Genomic DNA, 9,639 nt, shown 5'->3' with positions numbered 1-9,639 from the left:
CTTTTCTGAGAATAAAGTGTTTATTTTCAAGAATGGAATGGAGATTGGTTTTGGTTCAATGGAAAGTAACTTATATGTACTAAGGCCGTTAGTCAAAAAGCCTTGTTTAACACTGAAATGTTTAGTACGACAACTACAACTAAAAGACCAAAGGTTTCTCCTAAGGAAAACGACCATCTTTGGCATCTAAAGTCAGGTCACATCAATCTCAATAGGATTAAGCAGTTGGTGAAAAGTGGACATCTAAAGAGTTTAGAAGAAAACTCCTTGCCAGTGTGTGAATCATGCCTCGAAGGTAAGATGACCAAACGACCTTTTACTGGAAAATGTTACAGAGCCAAAGAAGCCTTGGAGCTTGCACATTCTGACCTCTGTGGTCCAATGAGAGTTAGGGCTCGAGGTGGGTATGAATATTTCATCTCTTTCATAGATTATTCAAGGTATGGGTTTCTCTACCTAATGCAACATAAGTCTAAAGCCCTTGACAAGTCAAGGAGTATAAGGCTGAAGTAGAAAACTTGTTAGGTAAGAAGATAAAAACACTACGATCTGATCGTGGTGGAAAGTATATGGACCTCTAATTTCCAGAACTATTTGATACAACATGGGATTGCATTCCAACTCTCGGCCCCAGGTACACCTCAGCAAAATGGTGTATCAGAAAGGAGAAACAAAATCTTGTTGGACATGGTTCGGTCGATGATGAGTTATGCTTGTCTTCTAGACTCGTTTTGGGGTTTTACAATGGAGACTGCATATTATATCCTGAACAACATTTCCTTAAAAAGTGTTTCTAAAACACCTTTTGAGCTGTGGAGAAGTCGTAAAGATAGTTTACGCCACTTCCAGATTTAGGGGTGTCCAATAAATGTGCTTGTGACTAACCAGAAGAAGTTGGAATCACGTTTGAAAGTTTGCCGCTTTGTAGGCTACCCCAGGGAAACGAGGGGTGGATACTTTTATGATTCTACAAATGTTATCTTTTTGAAAGAATACCACATGAGGAATCATAAGCCACAAAGTAAGCTTATTTTACGTGAGATTTCTAGTGAGACTGAGACTGCTGAGGGTTCGACAAGAGTTGTTGAACAGGCCGATAGATCAACAAGAGTTGTTGATGTCGGTACATCTAGTCAACCAGCTCAAGAGTTGAGACTGCCTCGACGTAGTGGAAGGGTTATGAACCCACTGGATCGCTACATGAGTTTGACTGAAGCCCAGAACGTCATTTCTAATGATGGAGTCGAGAATCCATTGTCTTTTAAGAAAGAAATGGAGGATGTTGACAAGGATGAATGGATTAAAGCCATGAACCAGGAAATGGAGTCTATGTATTTCAATAACGTCTAGGAGCTTGTGGATCCACCTGATGGGGTAGGACCTATTGGGTGTAAGTGGATTTATAAGCGAAAGAGAGGTGTAGATGGAAAGGTGCAAACCTTTAAGGCACGACTCGTGGAAAATGGTTATACCCAGGTCGAGGGATTTGACTATGAGGAATTCTCACCTGTTGTCATGCTCAAGTTTATCAAGATACTCCTGCCCATAACCACATTTTATGATTATGAGATATGGAAAATGGACGTCAAGACTTCATTTCTTCATGGTAATCTTGAGGAGACCATCTATATGACTTAACTAGAGGGGTTCGTAGTTCCAGATCAAGAGCAAAAAGTTTGCAAGCTTAATAGGTCTATTTATGGGCTGAAATAAGCATCTAGATCATGGAACATTAGATTTCACACTGTGTTCAAGTCATTTGGCTTTGATAAGAACGATAATGAGCCTTTTGTTTACAAGAAGATCATCAATAACTCAGTAGCTTTCCTGGTACTGTATGTGGATGATATCCTATTCATTAGGAATGATGTAGGGTATCTGACTAATATTAAGAAGTGGCTAGCTGCCTAGTTCCAAATGAAAGATTTGGGTGAGGCACAATATGTTCTAGGGATCCAGATCATTCGGGATCGTAAGAATAAGAGGTTAGCCTTGTCTCAGGTATTGTACATCGATCAAATGTTGATCAGGTACAGGATGCAGGATTCTAAGAGGGGTTTATTACCCTTTAGGCATGGAATCATTTTGTCTAAGGATCAATGTCCTAAGACACCTCGAGAGGTTGAGGAAATGACATGGATTCCCTATGCTTCAGCTGTAGGAAGCTTAATATATGCAATGTTGTGTACTAGACCCGACTATTGCTATGCAGTAGGGATTGTCAATCGGTATCAGTCCAATCTAGGATTTGATCACTGGACGGTAATCAAGACGATCTTCAAGTATCTTTGGAGAACGAGGGACTACATGCTCGTGTATGGAGATAAGGATCTGATCCTTACAGGATACGTACTTTCAGACCGATAGAGATTCTCATAAATTGACATTGGGGTCAGTTTTTACTCTGAATGGAGGGGTTGTAGTGTGGCGAAGCTGAAGGAACCCTTATTCAAGAATACCTACGAGCAGAAGCGGATCTTTCCAATTCATTGTGACAGAATTACCACATATACATTTAAACATACTAAAATGCATTCATAATGCTAAAGAGATCGCTTCTTCTTCACAGCAAATCTAAAACCCAATCGTCTACCTCAAACAGTCTCCACAGGATAGAAGGAAACGGAGATGACACCACCACTCAAAGCCTTTAGTATTCTTGGAGTGAGAATCCAAAGGGTAGGCTTTGTTCAAATTTGGTAGAGGGAAAGAGGAAGAGAGATCGTATACAACGATCAAGCAAGTGGGAGATAGGCTTGTCTATCGTATAGAAAGAATTCTTGATCGTTTAGGTGAAGTATACGATCGTGTAGAAAAACTAAGTGGTCGTCTATGCAACCGTTTAGTAAATATCGGGAGCTAACGGTTGCTTAGGAAAAGGTAAACGATCGTTTAGTAAATGGCATGTGCGGGTGTAATCGTTAATCGATCGCTTAGCAATATCGTATAGGTAAGCAATTGTGCAGGCACTGTCGTGTAGGCACTAATTTTCTAAGCGATAACACACTTTGTAACACAATGTCCGTGCATCCCATGCTTAACACACTGTGAGCTATTTATGCATCTCAAAGTGATCTTTCAACTCACTCATCCGTTATTAAATCAGAAGAGCCGCCGTCCCATTTTCCTTTTAACTGTCCAATGAATGTGACCACATCATATTCATAACATATAAATTAATATCATATATTAATTATAGTATTTTTCCTCCACTAGATATAAATCATATTTATATCCAATTTCCTCCAAATTAATATATCTCATACATAAAGTTAATTATATCATATATAATTAACTAGTTCAATTATATCATATATAATCGAACTCCCTCTTGTCAATTTGAACATTTAAAACTAACCCAAAAACTGACTCTCAACTTGTATCCAAGCTACCAAGGAGACCTTATGGACCTAAGGCTTGAAGCTCTAACAGTACGTGAATAGCTGACTAAACTCTTTAGCCACGATATCCACCGTCCGTTTACTGCTAGGCATTCCACTAAAGACCGACAGTTGACTCTTCTTGCCATAGATACATTTCTATGTCCATTGGATATAACCAATCATCAGTACGATGACCCTTCACAGATGCTTGTAATTATAGCAGGCCAATTTACCGTTTTTTCCCTGTAATTACATCTTCCTCCTTAAGTACCACTGATCCTTCTAATGAACAATACAACATAGTCCTACTATGTGTGAACACCTTTCGAGCCATGAGAAGGTGTGTGGCGCCACATCGTTCAAACCTCGGGATCAGCCCTTAAGAGAGCAATCTATCTACTTACCTCTGCTTTGGGTTATGAGTGAACTCCATCTTGTGAATCTGAGTTCCTAGCTCCTAAATCAGATGAAACCCCAAAGTGGTAGGTTTGAGTCAGTGCTCTGGCCACTCGCACCCGTGCAAATCAAAGAACCACTCTCAATGGCAGGAGTTCCCAACTCACTCAAGATTGAGGTCATGTTACCTATGGTCGTCCTAGTGAAGTGAAGTCTCAGTCATGAACGGAGTTATATGACGAGACATTAACACTTCGAGGTCAGGTCTTATACAAACTCTTTGTATTAGGATGCCCCCGCTCGCATGTCCACTACATGAATGATCAGGATCAGACCATCTGTGACAAGTCACAACACTTGTAATAATTCCACAAAGCGGGTCGCGCCCGTAGTGTTACCAGGATAAGGTTTTCCTCCTATATCCATATACTACAAACTATTTTGGTTGTCACTTAAGACATGATCCACTTGTATGTCACTACATACATGCTTAAGTTACATAAAGACAATCAAGGATATTAAGTTTATTGGTTTATGATAAAATAAAAACATCTAAATGTGCAAAGTCAAGAAGTGAGGTAAATATCATATATATTACACATCACAAGTGTTCTTACAAAGTTGTTTACAAACTATAGGAAATGAGACTTTAAGGCACAAACCCCAATAGAAGCATCAAGCAAGGATGCATCGCGAACTCCACTATGGAAGCCGAATACGTAGCAGCTTGTGAAGCAGCTAAGGAGGTTGTTTGGCTGAGGAAATTCCTTACAGATTTGAAAGTTGTTCCAAATACGAATTTGCGTATCACTCTTTATTGTGATAACAACGGGGCTGTGGAAAATTTGAAGGAGCCTGGAGTCATCGTCAGGCAAGAATATAGTGCGGAAATACCACTTCATCAGGGAGATTATGCATCGCGGTGATGTGATAGTCACGAAGATCGTGTTGGAGCACAACGTTGCTGATCCCTTTACAAAGGCTCTCACGGCTAAAGTGTTCGAGAGTCACCTGGAGAGTCTGGGTCTACGGAACATGAGGCATCTTATCTAGGGCAAGTAGAAGATGATATTGGGGTATGCCCTAGTTTATTGTATATTGTACATGTATTTATATTGTCTTGTACATTAGTCTCCCGAGGCATTAAGACAAGTGGAAGATTGTTGGGATTGGTCTCTTAATTCTCCTGGAATCTCATTGTTTGTAATTATACACATTGTTATGAATAAAATAAGAGTTATTTCATTCTGGCATTTACTCATATCCAATAAACAAAGCTCCATGGTTATCGTAAACTTAAGCATGTATATGAGATATACAAGTGGATCATTCCTTAAATGATAACCTGAATAAGTCTGTAGTATAAGGATTAAGGAGGGATTTCTGATCCTGGTGACACTACAGATACGGTCCGCTTTGTAGAGGTTTTCAAGAGTTGTGAACTATTACAGATGGTAGATCCTAACCATTCATGTGGAGACATGCGAGCGGGGATGTCCTATACAAAGAGTTTTAATAAGACCGAACCACGAGAGAATTCGTCTCTGTATATAACATCGTTGATACTAGAGACTTACATCTCACCTAAACAACCATAGGTGACATGACCTCAATCCTAAGTGTTTTGGGAACTCCTGCCTTTAAAGGCGGTTCTTTGATTAGTATGGGTGAGAGTGGCCAGAATGCCAACTCAACATATTTACCTTTTTGGGGACTTGTCTGATTTGGGAGCTGGGAACTCAATTACACAAGATGGAATTCACTCCTTCCTCGAAGCAGGGTAAGTAGATAGATTGCTCCCTTAAAGGCTGATTCCAGGGCTTGAACATAGTGGCCGCAACTTCTCTTTGGAAGAGAGGACTCAGTCATAGTAGAATTATGGCTTCTGTTCATCAGAGGGATCAGTGATACTTAAAGAGTTAGACATAACTATAGGGGCATAATGGTTATTGGCCCAGCTGTTCTTACGAGCGATATGTGAAGGGTTATCACACTGTTGATTGGTTAAGATGGACACATAATATATCTGTAGTAAAGAGAGTTCAGCTGTTGGTCTTTAGTGGAATGTCTGACAGTTAACGGATGGTGGATCCCGTGACTAAAGAGTTTATTCAGTTATTCACGTACCGTTGGAGCTTCGAGCTACAGGTTCATAAGGTCCCCTTGGTAGCTCAAGTTGAGAATTAGTTCTTAGTGTTGATTTGAAATGTTCAAATTGACAAGAGGTAATTCGATTATATATGATATGATCGATGTGTTGTATGAGATACATCTAGTGGAGGGTTAATGTAAATGAGATTTACATTAAGAACCATGGAATAGAAAAAGAGCTATGGTTTATATGTTTCATGAGATGAAATATTAAAACTATAGGTTATAAATATAGTATGGTAAGTTGATTATCATATATATTTATAATAATATTAATTATTGGATAATTATCTCTTTTTCTCTAATAACCAATTGAGTGGGAGGTTATTGGTGGTTTCATGGTAACCATGAGATAAAAGAAAAAATATTTTCTTAAATTTAGAAGTTGTTGAAAGGAGATTTACATTCTCGAAAATTACTCACAGAAAGGTTGTCAATTAAATACAATTTACTAAACGATAGCTTGGAGAGAGTACACGATCGTGGAGTGTTCCTATACGATAGACACTCAGTTGGCCGACTAGCTAAATGATTGCATAGCTTTTGTTAAACGATTAGGCATCAACCTATACGATAGACTTTGACATCTCCCACTTGATCAATCGTTTATACAATCGTTCTCCTACGGTCTCATCCTCTAACCAAGTCCATACAGAGCCCACACTTCTAGATTCTTACACTGAGAATACCAAGGTAGACATTGTGATGGTGTCATACTCAACTCGACACTAGTCAAGGTTCTTTGGAGGTCGTTCGTTGAGTTTGTGGTGTTCGTGTGCTAATTGTTGTGTTCGTGATCTTGGAGATCGTGGTGTTCGAGTCCTTTGTTGATCGTGCTGTGTTGCGGTCGTGGTGGACGAGCGTTCATGTGTTGCAGTCTAGGAGTCTATTCGAGCGTTCGTGATCAAGGGTGTTGAAGATGAGTATTCAAATGTATGTGTGTTCTTTCTCTTGATCGTTTAATAGAGCATGTTGTAATTTTGTTTTATGTATAGCCGTATATTTTCGTTTATGATTGCAATTGTTAATGTTCATATAGGATTGAAATTTGAACGATCCTTCCACTGCTCATGGAAATCCTCATGTCCGACTTCCTTCACTTGGAAGGTTGAAGGATTCTAGAAATAATACTCCCTGCTTCCCTGAAAGGATAGCCACACATTGAAAGACTTGTAAGTTCTTGAAATCTTCTTTAGCCCTTCATTTCATTAAAGTTAATTTGGGAGGTTAGACCCAAGTTATTTGAATTTCTTCCAATTTCATTGTCACTTTTCATTTCTATTTTTACAATTTGAATGTTTTTGAGTTTTGGTTGTTGCTCAACTCTTGGTTTATCTACAATTTGCAATCCCTATCCAGTTTAGTTGAAAGTAAGGTGTTGTTTGAATTCATAAATTTTGAAATGGAAGGTTTATACTTTTGATTAATCTTTCAAGTAGAAGTACAAATCTTGAAGGTTTAGATTAAATTAGTTATTAAATACATTAATCTGTTGAAGAAAGTTTATTAGTAATAGAATACATAGTTGGATATGAGTACACAGTTTAGTTTTTATGTTGTGGTAATTAGTTTGGTTTTATTTTGGGTTTAGTGCCAATGTATTTGCTATTATGTGTTCCTTCAAGATATTTTGGGTTTAGTGCCAAACTAGATATTCACCCCTGCGTAAATCTATGAGAACACTCATGACCGTGTAAAGTGGACCAAATAAGGCTGCATAAATGACAAATCTCTTAAGCTTGTTCCAACCATGTTGTGTGCCCTTGTCACTACGGCTCTGAGTCTTAAGGTAAGGCTAGCTTTATTGGTGAATCTCATGAAACCTTAGGAAATTTAGAAGAGAATTTAGATTGTATGCATTTCAAATTATAGTATCGGTATTTTCCTATGTAATTTAGTTCCATCCTCTTAAAATAAAAAACCCATTTCAAATAGTTTTATTTCTCAGCCTTGCAAAACTTGTTTCCTCTTTATTGTGGAACCTCATTCCAATATCTTCAAGCATAAATTTCAAGCATTAGGGTTTGGCCTGTAACAATTATATAAAGTGGGTAGATTTTCATGTTATTAAATGCATGGAGATTCTTAGGGATTCATCTGAAATCCTCTTGCATAATTTCTTTCTCCTTCTCGATTTTCAAGTTTAATTTGTGGTTTTACCAAAGCCTGTCTTGAAATTCTTGTAACAAGATTCCGATGTCGAAAACGGCGGCTTAGTATGTGAAATTTCTGGTTCCTGGGTTTTTTGTTTATGGGTTTTTGCAGAACATTGTGAGTTTTATTTAGCCTCAGTTGGATGTTATGTTTCTGGCTGTGCCTTCTGCAATTCCTTTGATCCTTCACCTGAGTGTTGCTTATGCTTTTGTGCATTGGAGAAGTTTTGGGCTGAAAGGAGCTATTTTGGTTGCTTTCATTTCGTTGTGGGTGGCTTTTCTGGCTATTGTCATTCGTATGTTTCAGTCTAAAAAATATGAACTCACACGGGGAGGATTCTCTGTTGAAACTTTCAGTTACATATTTGTCAATTTGGAACTTGCTTTGCCTTCTGCTGCAATGGTTTGGTTAGTGCTTTGTGCTCGACTTTTGAACATTTTGTCTCCTTTGTTCTGTTGCTTTAAAATCTGATTTGTTTATGTTATATCAGCATATAGAGAATTAATGTATAAATCTTTTTATTTTACGTTTTTATTCTCCCCCAAATTATAATTTTGAATTAGAATTTTGGTAAATTTGTTAGGTTGTGACTCTTTAAATTAAAATTTATTTTCTTAAAAAAAAAAAAAAAAGTTGTTGAAGAGCAACCCTAGCGTTGAAATTTGATAGGATTGTGGCCTTAATTATGCTAGAATGAATGAGAAAGAACAAGTTCTTTATAAGATTGGATTCTTATTTCGAGGTATGCCTTAGGCGTAACGCTCAATATATTTTTAAAACATTGGTTCTTGTTGTATTGGTTTGTTAACCTAAGTTGGAGGTGGGACTCCTATCTTGCATAGAAGTTAAGTTTATTTACACTATTTCTGTTTACTTGTTTTAATTTATCAAGTGTTCAAAAGCTCCGTAAAAGATTTCATATGTCATGATCCAGAACTTATATACCCCTTAAATGTTGGGGTTGATGCTCTAAATCTCGTAGGGTCCTATAGTTTGTAAATGTTTTGTACAAATTCATTATTTATTTAATAAAATATACAATATTTTATTTCATATTTTAGTTACATTAACCACAAACCAATAAACTACCATGCAAGGTAAAGGAACTCTTATACAAGAGTACCTATGAGCGGAAGCAGATCTTTCCAATTCATTGTGACAGAATTTCCACATTTACATTCATACATACAGATATGCATTAAACAACTGGCATGTTTAAAGATAAATAAACAAGAGAACGAGGACTTACCAGTTGAAGACTTTCTTCAGAACAAGTCTCGCTCTCACACGAACGGACTCCTTGCCTCTCACTAGAACGTCAGGCAATTGTTCAACAACACCCCGATCATCTACCACGAACAGCTTCACACGAACAGTAGGAAATGGGGACCACACCACCACTCGAAGCCCTTAGTATTCTTGGAATGAGAATCCAAAGTGTGGGCTTTGTTCGGATTTAGTAGAGGTGAAGAGGAAAGGTTATCGTATACAAAGATCAAGCAAGTGGGAAAAGGGAACGACTATTGTATAGTCAGGGTGCTTGATCGTTTAGGTG

General features: G+C 37.9%; 1 long non-coding RNA gene across 1 annotated transcript; it reads left to right on the top strand.

The window, feature by feature from the left end:
- The first annotated feature begins 7,611 nt into the window (after nt 1-7,611).
- Nucleotides 7,612-8,610, top strand: LOC120071821 (uncharacterized). Its single transcript, XR_005480348.2, has 2 exons — nt 7,612-7,719; nt 8,196-8,610. It is a non-coding gene; the product is annotated as an uncharacterized LOC120071821 (long non-coding RNA).
- Nucleotides 8,611-9,639: the final 1,029 nt, after the last annotated feature.

Source organism: Benincasa hispida, chromosome 2, assembly GCF_027475165.1.
Source record: "Benincasa hispida cultivar pf3 chromosome 2, pf3_genome.v1.1, whole genome shotgun sequence".
In the NCBI taxonomy this organism is placed as follows: Eukaryota; Viridiplantae; Streptophyta; class Magnoliopsida; order Cucurbitales; family Cucurbitaceae; genus Benincasa; species Benincasa hispida.
Note: the sequence above shows the minus strand (reverse complement) of the source record. Positions and strands in the feature narration are given on the sequence as shown.